This window comes from Chionomys nivalis, chromosome X (genome assembly GCF_950005125.1).
Source record: "Chionomys nivalis chromosome X, mChiNiv1.1, whole genome shotgun sequence".
NCBI classification, from domain to species: domain Eukaryota; kingdom Metazoa; phylum Chordata; class Mammalia; order Rodentia; family Cricetidae; genus Chionomys; species Chionomys nivalis.
In genome coordinates this window covers 8,279,821-8,295,600 of record NC_080112.1, presented here as the reverse complement: position 1 = coordinate 8,295,600, position 15,780 = coordinate 8,279,821, and the positions used below count along the sequence as shown (strand labels likewise).

At 37.0% G+C, this 15,780-nt stretch overlaps 1 pseudogene; it reads left to right on the top strand.

Moving 5' to 3' along the window:
* Positions 1–14,180: 14,180 nt before the first annotated feature.
* Positions 14,181–14,311, top strand: LOC130868765 (U4 spliceosomal RNA; annotated as a pseudogene).
* Positions 14,312–15,780: the final 1,469 nt, after the last annotated feature.

Sequence of the window (15,780 nt, the reverse complement as noted above, 5' to 3'; positions counted from 1 at the left end):
ATTTCTTCTGGAGTAGGGTCTACAATTCTTCTTATTTCGGAATCCCTGGTTTCTGGTGATGTCATGTTGCCTTTCAAGTTGTTGGAGGAATACTTGCCTTTGCACCTGCCCATCTGTTCCTTCAAATGGAGCTAGGAGAGGCCTGGAGTCTTGGTCCAGTCTCTGCTGTGACTGACTCTCTGGGTGTATCTCCTCAGTGTAGAAGCAGGATCCATTCCCATCCAGATGGAACTCCTCAGCACCTAAACAGGGATGCCTGGTAGTCCAATGACCCACGGACAAAAGGGCAAACTTGGGGGGCAGGGCGGGGTCGAGTAGAACACAGGAGATCCTACAGTGCAAGCTGAAGGTACCCGTGCTCCCTTGCAGGAGTTCTTGAGGCCTGCCCGGTAGGCAGGCACTCACCGCTCTGGGTGGGTAGCCTTACTGTAGGAGCAGGAAACTGTTCCTCAGAAAAGGACCTTGCAGACAAAACAGGATTGAGGGGGGTGGGTCATGTGTAAGAAAGACAGCATTGCAGCAGAAGCTGGGGGAGGGGGGCTTGTATCTCTTCCGGGACAGTCTGCCCCTGGATAGCACACACTCACCCGTCCAGATGGAACTCCTCAGCACCTAAACAGGGATGCTTGGTAGCCCAATAACCCCCGGACAAAAGGAAGAACGTAACAGGAAGGGCAGGGTCCAGTAGAACACAGGACACCCTGCAGCACAAGCTAAAGTGCCCATTGCGAGGGCCTTGAGGCCTGCCCAGTAGGCAGGCACTCACTGCTCTGGGTGGGTAGCATTAGTGTAGGAGCAGGAAATTCCTTACTGATTTTTAATAGCCTTAATTATAAGAGTTGCTGTAAAATTTCCAACAGTTACTATAGGAAGTCTTATGGTTACCTGCCTATTGGGGCATAGTCTCTTTTACTATATATGCTGATTCAGAGCCTGCGACTGCCCCTTATTCCCCAGCTGCTCTTTCGGATTGCTGTATTGCTGGATTAGATCTCTGTTATCCCTTCAAGCAGAGAACTCTGATTTGTGAGTTTATCCCTAAATAAACAACCATCTATTTCTCAATTTTGAACTAGTGTGGGATTTCTTTTAAGCAGCTATTCCACGTATGGTGCCCACATGGATTCAAACCCCACACCCACAGGGTGGATGGCCTAACTGCCTAGCCGATGCTTGGGCTAGAGAGTCTCCCAACCTTGCCCACTTGGCTTGCTTTTACCTAAGTGGTTTTCTTGTAGAAGCCCCACCATAACAGAATTTACTGCATATGGCAACTTGGAACTTTCCCAAGTGCACACACAACCACTGCATTCCCTGGGGCAGTTCTTTGCTGCTTGGCAACTTGTGCAACTTCCAGTTTTCTCTACCTGACTTTGAGTTTTGGGTTTCTTGCTCCGTGTATGGAGCTGATTTAATTGCTTTTATTTTGTCAAGCAAAACATATTTCTCAGTATTTAACCAGTACCAAGACGGAAAACTAAAGTGACTCAGAAACTAAAGCAGCTCAGGACCATTCCTGTTGCTATTAGTTTCATTGCTTCTAGCCACAACTCTGAAATCACAACACCTGCTGGACAATAAAGATTGCAGTTTACCAGATCACATAATAAGTAACTAATAAATCTATATGGCAGACTTCATTATTATTGCAACTTTTAGTAACATTTTTTTGTTAGTACTATGGATTGTATTATGCAAGGCTTATATGACTATGGGATACTTCAATTTATTGGGTATTAGGTTTCAGTTTTCTTTTCCACATTCTATTATTAAGAAAGAATATGACACTTTTAGGAAGTCTTTATAGATTATGAATATGGCACTTTTAGGAGTCTTTATAGATTAATAATAAACAAATAGTTGATGGGATTAATATCATAGAAGATCGAAAGTTACCTTTAAAAGTTAATACTATTACAGACAAAATTGAATCCATATCTAAGGGTACTAAGAAGTTATCTGAAAGAATTCATACTATTTGATTTGACAATCAAAACTTGTCAAAATTATGATAAGTTATATGAAAAACTGTCTTTCCAGGATGGCAATCTGCACACTATTCAAGTAATGTCCAAGGATGAAATGTTATCTTTAAAGGAAAAACTTCAGACTTTGGAATCACATGTGCAGAATGAGGACCAGAGAATAGGTCCCTCAATGAAATCACTAGAAGTATATACAGGCCAGGACACTCAGGCTTTACAAAAGACAATAGTAAAAAGATTTGAAATAATTGAGGAAACTTTTAGAGCTGATGAATAGGAAAAGAAGGCACAAGGACAGGATTCAATATCACCAGTGGCTGTCAGAGATGGCTTACCCAGGGTTTTAGCTTCCTACCCTGTAAACTACTCTGACAAAGTATTAGGTTCTAAAGGCTCAAAAGGATCCAAAGAAGGTAGAAGGATACCTATAGAAATGAATTATCTAAAAAAAATTAAGCAAGCTGTTGTAACTTATGACTTGCATTCCACATTTGTTAAGGAGATGATAAAGACTTTGACTTCTAACATCGAGGTAACCCCGCATGATTTTTTTCAGTTAGTTTCAGCATTCCTGGTTGATGGACCTTTATTGATATTTAAAATTTATTTCAGAGAGGAAGTCAAAATTTTGGAACAATGGGGAAAAGCAAAAGGACTTGAGACTTCCCAAGATCAAATTCTTGGTGAAAGCCCTTATGCTGACCCACAGGTTCAAGCTCTTTATGATGAATAAATCTTGTCCCTATACCACAAAGCAGCCTTAAATGCTTGGGACAGGATTCAAGAACTAGGAAAAATAATTGAATCATATTGCAGGGTTAGACAGGGACAGAGAGAACACTTTACTGACTTTTTACAAAGATTAAAGCTGTATAAATAGGAGTAGCAGACCCAGATGCTAGACAAGTACTTATTGAATTTCTAGCTTTTGAAAATGCAAACTTAGAATGCAAAAAAGATACTTCGGCCTTTAAAGGTTAGATCAGCACCTATGGATGAATGGATTCTGCATACAATGACTATTGAGAAATTTGACTATAATACTGAATCTTGGGTAAGAGAAGCAATTTCCAAAGGAATGAGAATACATCAAAATGCCAAATAATTTAATTGTGGTAGAATAGGGCATCTGAGAAGGGATTGTAGAAAGTGAATTCCTAGGAAAATATCTCCTCTGGGAATGGGAAGAACAGGAGACCTTAGCCTTCAGGTACATATAGAAGGTATGGCAAAGGCAAACATTGTACCAATGAAAGCAGATCAACAACAGACAGACAAGGAAACCCAATAACATCAAAAAACACCTTTAGGGACCTCTCAAAGGCCCTCAAGAAAAAAGTGGCCCAGTCATTCCCAATAACTGTGGAGGATATATCACACCAGGAAAGTTAAAATATCCAGATAATTCTGTAAAAAAATGCTGTTCTAAATGATGGCATAAACACTGAGGATAAGTCAAAAATCCCAATAGGAAATAATAAATGCATATTCTGGCAGACTTCTATAAATGATCAAAGATCAAAGTTAAGAGTGCATATAAATGGCATTGTAATTTTGGGCTTGATAGGCACAGGTACAGATGTGAGTATCATTACTGAAGAATCTTGGCATCCACACTGTCCTCTTCAAGAGGTAGATGTTCAATTACTAGTAATGGGAACCATATCTCAAGTTAAACAAAATACAAGATGGGTTGACTGTATTGGACTAGAAGGTCAAAGAGGAAAGCTGAGGCTATATGTAGCTAATGTTGCAATAAATTTATGGAGTCATAATCTGCTGCAGCAATGGAATACCCAGATCAACATTTCTGCAGTCTCAGGAACTCATGATCCCAGGAAGGATATAACGGACTATACACAAAAATCACCATCCATTTAGGCTATACAAGAAGATAAAGCAATTAGCAAACCTTTAGAGGTACCAACAGCCATAACTTTAAAATAGTTAACTGAGAAGCCAATATGGGTTAAGCAGTGGCCTCTAGTTGAAGATAAGTTTCAGGCTTTTGAACAATTGGTACAAGAGCAACTAGATGCTCACCCTATTGAAGAATAAACCAGCTATTGAAATTCTCCTGTATTTGTTGTAAAAAAAATCTGGTAAATGGAGAATGGTGATAGATCTAAGAACTGTCAATAAGGTTATTCTTCCTATGGATCCTCTACAATAGAATTCATCTGGCTTCCCTATTACCAAAAGGATGGTCTCTTATAGTTATTGATTTGAAAGATTCTTTCTTCACTGTACCTTTACAAGAAAAGGATAGAAAAATATTTGCCTTCACCATGCCTACTTATAATAATTTTCAAACTACTAGGAGATATCAGTGGACTAGCCTCCCACAGGGAATGCTCAATATCCCCACATTATGCCAATACTTTGTAAGTCAGCCATTGGAAATAATATGTAAGCAATTTCCTAAGTCTATAATTTACCATTACATCTGATTCAAACATGGATACTTTAGAAAGAATGTTTGAAGAAGTAAAGAAAATTTTGCAAAAATGGGGATTACAAATTGTTCCTGAAAAAATGTAGAGAGGAGATTCTACCAATTACCCAGGTTATAAAATCAGTTTGCAGAAAATTAGAACACAAAAGGCACAAATTAGGAGAAACAGTTTAGGACTCCTAAAGACTTTCAAAGGTTGTTAGAAGACATTTCCAGTCTATGACAGGCTCTTGGGATAATACCTGATCTAATAATTCATCTAAACAAAACCTTAGATTATGATAAAGATTTGAATAGTCACAGAGAATTAACAGATGAAGCATAAAAGGAATTGACAATTGTTGAGGAAAAATTACAGGAGGCACATATGGATATGGTGGATCCATATCTTAACTATATTCTAGTCATACTGCCTTCCAGAATTTCTCCTACAGGAATTTTAATGCAGAGGGATGATATTATCTTAGAATGGATTGTTTTACCACACAAACCATGTAAAAAATTAAAAACTTATGTGGAAAAAGCCTCTGAATTAATTATAAAAGGTATATTGAGACTTCATCAACTAGCATGTGTAGTTCCAGCAGAGATTATAGTACCTTTCACTACTGATGATATAAAAATTTATGGGAAAACAATGAACCATGGCAAAGAGCATGTGCTAATTTTTTGGGGGAGAAATTAATAGCATCTCTACCAAAAGTGATAGACTTAACCTTATGAAGAGAATTTCTTCGATTCTTCCCTTAATTGTACATGATGCTCCAATAACTGGAGCCTATACATTTCATACTGATGCAAATACATCAGGGAAGGCAGGTTATAAATCAGAAGAATTAAGTAAGGTAGAACAAAGCCCTTATAATTTTCTCCAGAAGACAAAATTATATGCTAGTCTCATGGTGCTAAGGGATTTTAAAGAACATCTTACTATAGTTACTGATTCACAATATGCAGAAAGAATTATCTTGCATATTGAAACTGTTGAATTTATACCAGATGATACAGAATTGACTTCATTACTTATCCAGGTGCAAGGCATAATCAGGAATAGTCTTTGTTCCATATACATAACACACATCCGATCCTGTATGGGTCTGCCAGGTCCTCTAGCAGGTAATGCAGAAATTGATCAATTATAGATTGGAAGTGTGATGCAGGCCTCAAAATTTCATAAAAAAACATTATGTCAATAGCAGAGGTTTAAAGAAAGAGTTTTATATTACATGGCAACAAGCTAAGGAGAGTATAAAGAGATGCCCTACTTGCTCTATCTATAACCAAACACTACTACCTATAGAGACTAACCCGAAGGGTACTCAAAGGAATGAAATCTGGGAGGTGGGTGTTTTCCATTTTGCAGAATTTGGAAAATTAATATATGTACACCACACCATTGACACTTATTCAGGTATTCAGAGGGCAACTGCACTAAGCTCAGAAAAGGCTAATTCAGTAATCACATATTTATTAGAAGTTATGGCCATCATGGGTATACCTGCACTAATAAAGACAGATAATGGTCCAGCATATGTCTCTAGGAAAATGAACCATTTTTTGCTTATATTAAGCATATTACAGGTATACCACACAATTTTACAGATCAAGCAGTTATAGAGAGATTAAACTATAAAGGATATGTTAAATAAACATAAATAAACAGAAAGGGGTGGAAAATGCCCCCAGAAATAGATTACATAATGCTTTATTAACCTTGAATTTTTTAATGGTAATGAAAAAGGGACAAGAGCAACAGATAGACATTAGATAATAGAAACTCTTCTGAATTAAATCAACTGCTTTATTTCAAAAATGTGCTAACCTTACAATGGAAGCCAGGGGATGTGCTGCATTGGGGAAGAGGTTTTGCTCTTTTTTCCACAGGAGAAGAAAAACTATGGATACCATCAAAATTAATAAAGATATGGTTTGAAAAGAAGAAGCCTCTTGAAAAGGAGAAATGACAGCTCATCCACAATGGTGATAACCATACATATGGTAAGGAAAGCAAATAGGGTGGGGGCAGGGTTCTGTTCTTGTCTTTGCAGGAAAATACTCATCTTCAAAAATTCAAGAGACCCTGGTGTTTGATGATGATCCAAAAAGGATCATCAAGAAAAACAGATGTGACTTGTAAGGACATATGATAAAATACATATAGACATACATACATACATACATACATACATACATATGTGTGTATATATTTATTAATATAGAGAGCTGAGTTGGACCATGGCTCTATCCTTTAAATCCAAGGATGTTGTTAAAGGAAAACCCCAGAGTTTCTGTCTCATATCAAGAGACATCTGGTATGGGACAGAAAGAAAAAAGAATTTAGAAAAAATTTACTTTTCTCCATATCTATTTTTGTCTTTATCATACCTTTCATTGAATGTGTATATCTATATAAGTAATGCTTAAGTTTTCCACATGAACAATGAATTTTCCTGCAGTAATCTTTGAAGTTTCCAGGAAGAAAATGGGACCCCACAACAAAAACTTCACCTGGTTGATATGATGATGATAGTGCTACTACAAGACCTGTTTTGGGTACCAACTGTACAAGATGGTCCCAACTTGGTTAGCTGAAATGGTGCACATTTTTACAACATTCTACCTGGACCTCCACCAAATACTCAGCGATTATTTGCAATTATTGCAGATGTGAATCTTGGAACTTAACTATCATTTTACTTTCACAGGATCCCATAGAAAGAACGTCACCCCCATGACAGCTGGAAATAATTCTAAAAGACAAAGACCCCTCTCTCAACAAAGTTTGTTCTCAGGGTTAGGAACATCATTTAAGGGTTGATTATACTTGGTATAGGGTTGAGGATTGGGGGGGGATTTTATAGGCTCAGGGATTTCTTTGAAAAAAGAAAAGAAAAGGGAAAATTGGATGGGATAATAGATTGGTATGAGCTTACTCACACTAATAATAATAGTAATAGAGTGAATACTTGTGAGTTATTATTTATAGACAATTACATTGAAAAAATTCTTGTATATTGATACAAAGTTAAATTATATTAAATATTGTATGCATGCATGCTTCTACCTCTGCTTAAACATTTTTATATATTGATATATATTTATTATATTGCACTGTACATTTCTACCTCTGATCAAGATACTTATACATTGTTTACATTTTGAGGTCATTGTTCTTCTTTGTTCCACAGTTTTTTATTGTCTTAGTCTTTAAATTATATAGGTATTAAGAATTATAGATCAATAGTCATCTATGTTTGTCATACTTATAGCTAGACTAATCAGGTTCTTTAGATACACAGAGATTATAGATAATTTGCTCTTTGAAAGAGCTCATTTCAAAGAGCTGTAGAACATGCTGGGTGGTGGTGGTGCACACCTTTAATCCCAGCACTGGTGAGGCAGAGGCAGGTAGATCTCTGTGAGTTTGAGGCCAGCCTGGTCTACAAGAGCTAGTTACAAGACAGGTTCCAAAGCTACAGAGAAACTCTGTCTCGAAAAACACACCCCCAAAAAATGGTGTAGAAAATAGCACTTAAATAAATTATTTTTCTATTGAAATGAGACACAATTGCTCCTGGAAGCACCAGTCTATTCCAGAGAGAATGTTGAGCACTGAAGAACCTCCAATTGAAGCTTGTATTCTTCATGGCAAAACTGACCTTTGGCAAAGAAATGTACATGCCTCAACCACTGAAAAGATACATAGTATCCAGAAATGGATAAGCAGGACTTTCAAATCTTGCCAAGACAGGGTAAGATGGTTTTGAAAATTTTTCTGCCTTTGAAAGTGGTCTGTCAGTTTTTCTAGGCCTTAGCCAAAGTTGGTTGCTTAAACGTTGCAAATGAGACTTAGGGTGATTGCCCCAGTAGCCCGTTGTCTCTGTTATTTGTTGCACATTTTGGAAGTTGCTTCATTGCACTTCCTACTTACTCAAGTAATATTATTTCCCTTTTCAGATCTTTGATGGGGTTAAAGACTAGAAAATTGTATTTATTTTCCTCTCATGATTTGGCCAAGTTATTTATCTTACAATACTTAAACTAGTTAGGATAGTATAATTATTGAATATATTTGTTCTTAGTGTATATAATTTTGTATTAGGCTTATAACTCTCTTAGTTAAACAAAAGGGGGAGGTACTGTAGGAAGTCTTACAGCTTGTGGTTATCCACCTACTTGGGCATAGCCTTTTTTGCCTTATATGATGATGTAGAGCCTGCGTCCACCCCTTCTTCCCTGGCTACTCTTTCGGATTGTTGGATTGTTGGATTGCTGGATTTGATCTCTGTTCTCCATTCAAGCAGAGAATTTTGATTTTTGAGTTTATCCCTGAATAAATAACCATGTATTTCTCAATTCTGAGCAAGTGTGGGATTTCTTTTAGGTATCCATTCCTCAAACAATGTACTAAATAAAGCAAAGGTCTGCATTTTCCTGAATACATATACTGTTAACATTTTCTTGATTATACTGTTCCCTTCCTATTTCACTTTCTTTTTTAAATGTTTTATTACTTTATAAATCATACCAATCAAAATTTCCACTTCCTCCCCTCCTCCCACTTCCCTCCTGCTTGCTCACACACCCTCTCCCCTCCCCTCTCCAATCCTAAGAGAGGGATAGGTACCCTACCCTGTGGGAGAAACAAATGCATTCTAATACATAGACAGCATCTTCCTACCAATTCATCTATTCCTTTATTTATCCATTCATAAGTCTATTATTTTAACAAGCATGACAGGGATAATACTTGGCAATTTTCCATCTTTACATCTCTCATGAAGCAGTTGGATACATGGAATTTAACAATCTGAGAATCCTTTTTAGAAATGCTTGCTCTGGAATGAGTAGTTTAAATTTTAAAGAATTATGAAAGAGGCAAAGAGCTGTTTCTCTCTATTTAATCCATCTCATTCTTTGAGTATGCATCTACTCTGCATACCAAGTCAGTCTTTGAGGACTTTCTATATGAAGACTATCATTTCTTCCTACTTTGATGTGGGATTTCCCTCTGTATGCTTTTATTACCATTGATAAATAAAGGAACTGCTTTGGGCCTATAGCAGAGCTACAGGATAACAGAGCTAAGTGGGGAAATCTAAGCTGAATTCTGGGAGAAAAAAGGCAGAGTCAAAAGAAGCCATAGAACCCCTCCCAGAGACAGATGTGTTGAAAATTTGCTAATAGACCATGACCTCATGGTGATGCCCAGATTAATGGAGATGGGTAAATTAATATGTAGGAGTTTGTCAATAAGAAGTAATAGCTAATAGACATTTTAAGAAGTGCTCCTGGACACTCCCCAACCCCATCACTACTTCACTTTGAATTATACTGAGAAAGTCATAGTAGGTTTTATGAAGTTTATTTTCAAGTGTAGAAGAGTTACTTTCTTCAACAACTATAGAAAAGAAAAGGAAGTTCATGCCACAATTTATTTCATCTCATGCTGTACTAAAATAAAAGGAATCCCACTGGTTTTCTTTTGAAAGAGAACACAATGGGTTTATGTCAAAGCAGAGTCTGTCAAGATTTCACAATGACTAGGTTATAACAAAACAAGCAAGCAAATCAATTCTGAAAATGCATTGATTATTTGATCCATTATTGACTTTCATTGGGTTAGAACATTTCAAATACTTATTATAATTATTATTTTCCAACTGAGATTTAAGTTTCTACATTAATTTAATTTTTTAAAAATTTTATACATGAGCACTCTGTACTTATTTCACCCTCTGAACTCTTCCTGTTTATACCAGCTCTCTCTCAGCTTAATGACCTCATCTTTAGCCATAATTTGTTTTAACTAAAATAAGCCAATCATGAATAGATCATGGAGGTGGGTCATTTGTCTATCTGTTGCTTTCATTGGTTAATTACTAAAGAAACTGCTTGGCCCTTATAGGACAGAAAATTTGGTAGGTGGAGTAGACAGAACAGAATGCTGGGAGAAAGAAGACAAGTCAGGCAGTTGCCATGATTCTCCGACCCCAGATGGATGTAGGCTAGAATCCTTCCTGGTAAGCCACACCTCATGGTGTTACAGGGATATTAGAAATGGGTTAGATCAATATGTAAGAGCTAGCCAATAAGAGGTTATAACTAATGGGCCAGGCAGTGTTCAAAAGAATACAGTTTCCATGTAATTATTTCCTGTAAAGCTAGCCGTGCAGGAGCCAGGTGGCAGGAAAATGGCCACAGCTCTTTCAACAGAGTGGTGCCCAACGTGGTAATTAACTTCACGTAAAACCTGAGAGAGTTTAAAAAGGAGAGAGAATATAAGATAGCTTTTTGCTGTTTGTGGGTTGCGTGCCACTAAGAAATTGTCCTGACTCAGCAGCAGGAAAAAACTGGCTGTTTTAACATGCCGGCTTTCTGGGCTGTGCTGCCATTGCAATCTCTGTCTGGCTCCTGCAGGAGACAGAGTCTTTGAATGGTGCATTTGGAGTAAAGTGCTATGATTTGCTTGATGGCAATGTGGACTGGAGGCACACGGGTACCAAATGGCTCTGAGGCAGGAGTGGCTCAGCTCCACCATGCTGAACTGTGCTGACCTCAGGCAGGAACTACCGTAATTACCATAATAACAGCACAGTTAAAGTTTAGACTCAGCAGGAAACAGGCAGTACCATATTACCCCTATGTGGCATAACTTAAGTTTTTAAGAAGTGCTTAACATTTTAAGAAATGCTCCTGGATAGCAAAAAAATTACAGATTCACAATAGTACAGATTCAGACCACTAAATGAATCACAATGTTGGATGAGTGTATATGGGCTTGAGAGAGAAAAAAAAAATAGAGAGAATAAAGTTAATGCCCATTAAAAAAAGGGTAAAGTCTTTAAAGAGACAGAGTACAGATAGTTATAGATTAAAAGAAATAAAGAAAAATAAGCCACGTAAAAATGGAAAACTCACAGAGAGTCTGGATTATGCACGTTGTGTTTTCTTTAAAATTTTTGACGGTGAAGGAGCTAAGTACAGAGAGACATTTCATTACATGGGCTGTCAAGCTAAACCAGAATGGATATAAGGGTATTATGATTTCAGAATTTGGGTCTAAGGATATGATGCTTTGGAGAGGGTCTTCTTTTGATTTCACAGAGGATGAGACCCTGTGGATTGTGTCTATCCCAATATGGTATGATAGGCCACACCCTCCTGAAAGGTTGCTGTGAACACCCTCAAAAAATTACTTCACTCAACTGCCAACTGAGATGAACCTGGCACACAGGTTACCCATGAAAGATATGATTAATGACGCCCCCATTCAGCAGGAAGCACTTTGGAGAGAAATAACTGCGCCCATATTGCCAAATATTGTTTATAAATGTTCTTTTACACTTTAAGGGGGATATGATATAGGTATGAATAATTTGCATTGGTATGGATTTTAAGGTCAATTTTGTTATATGTACATGTATTTCTGATATTGATTAAGATATTGTGATTGTGTAGTTCATTTAAAAATGTAATGTATAATTAGAAAATATAGGTTGCTAATGGATAATCATCGATAATAGTAAAGTTTATATTCATGTTAGATTTTCTGATATATAGAGATAAATTTCAATTAGATGGACATTCTTCATATCTTTCAAAGACTGCAGAATATGGCATTTAATGTTTTAATAACTTAGGGCTTTTCATGACAATGAGACACATCTGCTCCTGGCAGCACCAGCTACTTAAAGAGGAAGATGGGCATCAAAGAGGCTCCTTATGGAGTTTGATAGCCATTTGGGCAAGAAAATGCTCTTGCCTGGACTGTTGCATAAACTGGACACAAAGAACCCTCAGAGAGAGGGCTGCTGAACTTGCTTAAAGGTGAGGTGGTCTTTCGGGGTTCCTGTTCTATGAAAGAGTCTGAGAGACATTCTGCAGGACACAGCAGATAGTGACTGACTGTCTTCGAAATTTCCTGCTTCATGGAAATGTCTACTTGATACTATGGGCCTGAAGGTTGAAGATGGATGCCCCAATGGTACAGAGGAACTTTGGATGACTGTCCAGGCAGCGAGATATCGCTGTCATTTCTAGAGTTTTGGAAGTTGCTTATTTCTTGTTTACTTAGGTAATATTATATCCTTCTGGAGTCTTTGATGGAGTTGAAGAATGGATAGATAATTATAGTCTTCCTTAGTTATGATAAAAGATAAAATAGATATAAATATTGTAACTGTAATTCTTGCTTGATAACTGTTTTGTTATATGTAATCTTACTATGTTAAAGTGAAAGCCTTTCTTTTTTGTATAAACAGAAAAACAGGAAACAATGGTGGTGGGTCATTTCTCTATCTGTTGCTTTCATTGGTTAATTAATAGAAACTGCTTGGCCCTGATAGGACAGAAAATTTGGTAGGCAGAGTAGACAGAACAGAATGCTGGGAGAAAGAAGACAAGTCAGGCAGTTGCCATGATTCTCCGACCCCAGATGGATGTAGGTTAGAATCCTTCCTAGTAAGCCACACCTCATGGTGTTACAGGGATATTAGAAATGGGTTAGATCAATATGTAAGAGCTAGCCAATAAGAGGTTATAACTAATGGGCCAGGCAGTGTTCAAAAGAATACAGTTTCCATGTAATTATTTCGGGTAAAGCTAGCCGTGCAGGAGCTGGGCAGTGGGAAGCGGCCCATAGCTCCTTCAACAAATAGACAAATACTTTAAAGTACATTCAAGCAGCAACAGCCAGTGAAATAAAACTAATGCAAATAAAAGGAAGAATGAACATTGGCACAAGATGAATAAACACTAGGGACCTTTGAAAAAGTGAACAGGGAAACATGTTAATCTATGTGTACTTAAAATATAAATATAATGCATATTAGTATATGTGTAAATATCTAAAGATATATTTAAAATTTCAATGAAAGCACACCACTTGAGTTAATAATGCTTTCTTCAAGAGCTATAGATAAGGTAGTAAAACCCCAGTGCCAGGTGTGGAAAACCTCACTTTGAGTGACATAATACAACGTGAATCTCAAAATAATACAGACTATTGCTGTTGTCTTTGAATGCCTCTCAGGACTAAAATTAATACTTGATTGATGAGATAGTTAAAAGACAGGACTTGGAGGAATCCAGCTGATATTGACATACATGCCTTTTCCTCATGGACTATCTCTTATAAAGTTGCTATGCAAACTGCCAAAGTAAAAAGTAACCAGTCATCTGACCCAGCTCTAAAGCCAATTATTCACAATGACCAAACTGGCTAGATAGTGCTGAGGTTGCAGTATTGGCACTCATATCTTGATAGTGACAAATAGTTATCTAATTGGATGTTTAGACTTAAGGATCAATCAAAAGAAAGATATTCTTGCCTGATAGTTTAAACCTAGCAAACTATCTATGATGAGTGAGGTCTGGAAACCCACAGAAGAACTTAATGTTGCCACTTTCCTAATGCAGTGCAATTCCCAACATAATTCTAATGGCCTGTTCTTATAACCTGAGGTAAATGTAGGTCTAGTTTATGGAGACAATCAAGAAAACTCACACCATTCAAAATGTAGAGAACAGATGACTATGGGATACCCAACCTTAATTGATACAGCTATAGAACAAACCCTTCATTCACATAAGGCTCAAGGAAAGTAAAGGTATATGAGGCATGAAGACTCTAAGAGTAACAGTAAGACTTGCGTGAACTGCTATCTTCTACGTAGGACAGGAAAGCTATACTCTTAAAAAAATCTTAAGAACACAGTCACCTAAAAAAGACCCGTACAAGCTTTGAACAGTGGCAGTATCATAGCCAATGAGGTTTATCTGAGGCATGATTATTGCTAATTGAAACCTTTTTTCTAATATCCAAAGATGGAAACTTTCCCAACCTAAAGAAGGATATTCCTATGAAGGTTCAAGAAGCATACAGAACACCGAATAGACTGGATCAAAAAAAAAAAAAAAACACCTATCCCCTTGCCAAATAATAATCAAAATGCAAAATATATGTATAAAGAAAGAATATTAAGAGCTGCAAAGGAAAAAGGTCAAGTAACTTATAAAGGTAAACCTATCAGACTTACACTTGACTTCTCTATGGAAACCAGGGAAGCCAGAAGGTCTAGGATAGATGTGCTGCATAAACTAAGAGAGCAGGGATGCAAGCCCAGACTGCTTTACAAAGTGAAGCTTTCGTTCACCATCAATGGAGAAAACAATATATTCCCAGGATAAAAACAAATTTAAACAATACATAACCACAAATCCAGCCTTACAGAAAGTAATAGAAGGAAAATCACAACCCAAGGAATCCAACAATGCACACAATAACTCAGACATCTAACGACCCTTCACCAGCACAACTCAAAGAAGGGAAACACACAAACTCTACTACCAAAAAATAAAAAATAACTGGAGTAAACAACCACTGGTCATTAATATCACTTAATATCAATGGACTAAATTAACCTATAAAAAGGCACAGGCTAAGAGATTGGATACAAAATCAGGATCCAACATTCCACTGTTTACAAGAAACACATGTCAACCACAAAGACAGACATCTACTCAGAGTAAAGGGTTGGGAAAAGATTTTTCAATCAAACAGACCTAAGAAACAAGCAGGTGTAGCTATACTAATTTCTAACAAAATTGACTTCAAACTAAAATCAATCAGAAGAGATGGAGATGAACACTTTATACTCATAACAGGAACAATATATCAGGATGAAGTCTCGATTCTTAATATCTATGCCCCTAATATAAAAGCACCCACTTATGTAAAAGAAACATAACTAGACATCAAAGCAGACATCAAACTCCACACACTAATAGTAGGAGACTTCAACACTCCTCTCTCACCAATGGACATGTCAATCAGACAGAAACCTAACAGAGAAATAAGAGAATTAATAGAGGTAATGAATCAAATGGACTTAACAGCCATCTATAGAACATTCCACCCAAAATAGGAAAGAACATACCTTCTTCTCTGCAGCTCATGGAACCTACTCGAAAACTGACCACATACTCGGTAACAAAGCAAGCATCCACAAATAGAAAAAGTATTAATAACCACCTGTGTATTATTGGATCATCATGGAATAAAGTTAGAATTTAACAATAATTCTACCCCGAGAAGACTACAAATCCATGGAGGCTGAACAATCAAATACTGAACCAACCCTGGGTCAGGAAAGAAATAAAGAAAGAAATTAAAGTCTTCCTTGAATTTAATGAAAATAAAGACACAACATACCCAAACCTATGGCACTCTCTGAAAGTGGTGCTAAGAGAAAAGTTCATAGTGCTAAGTGCCCACATTAAAAAAATGGAGAAAGCTCACATTGGAGACTTAACAGCACAGCTGAAAGCTCTAGAAAA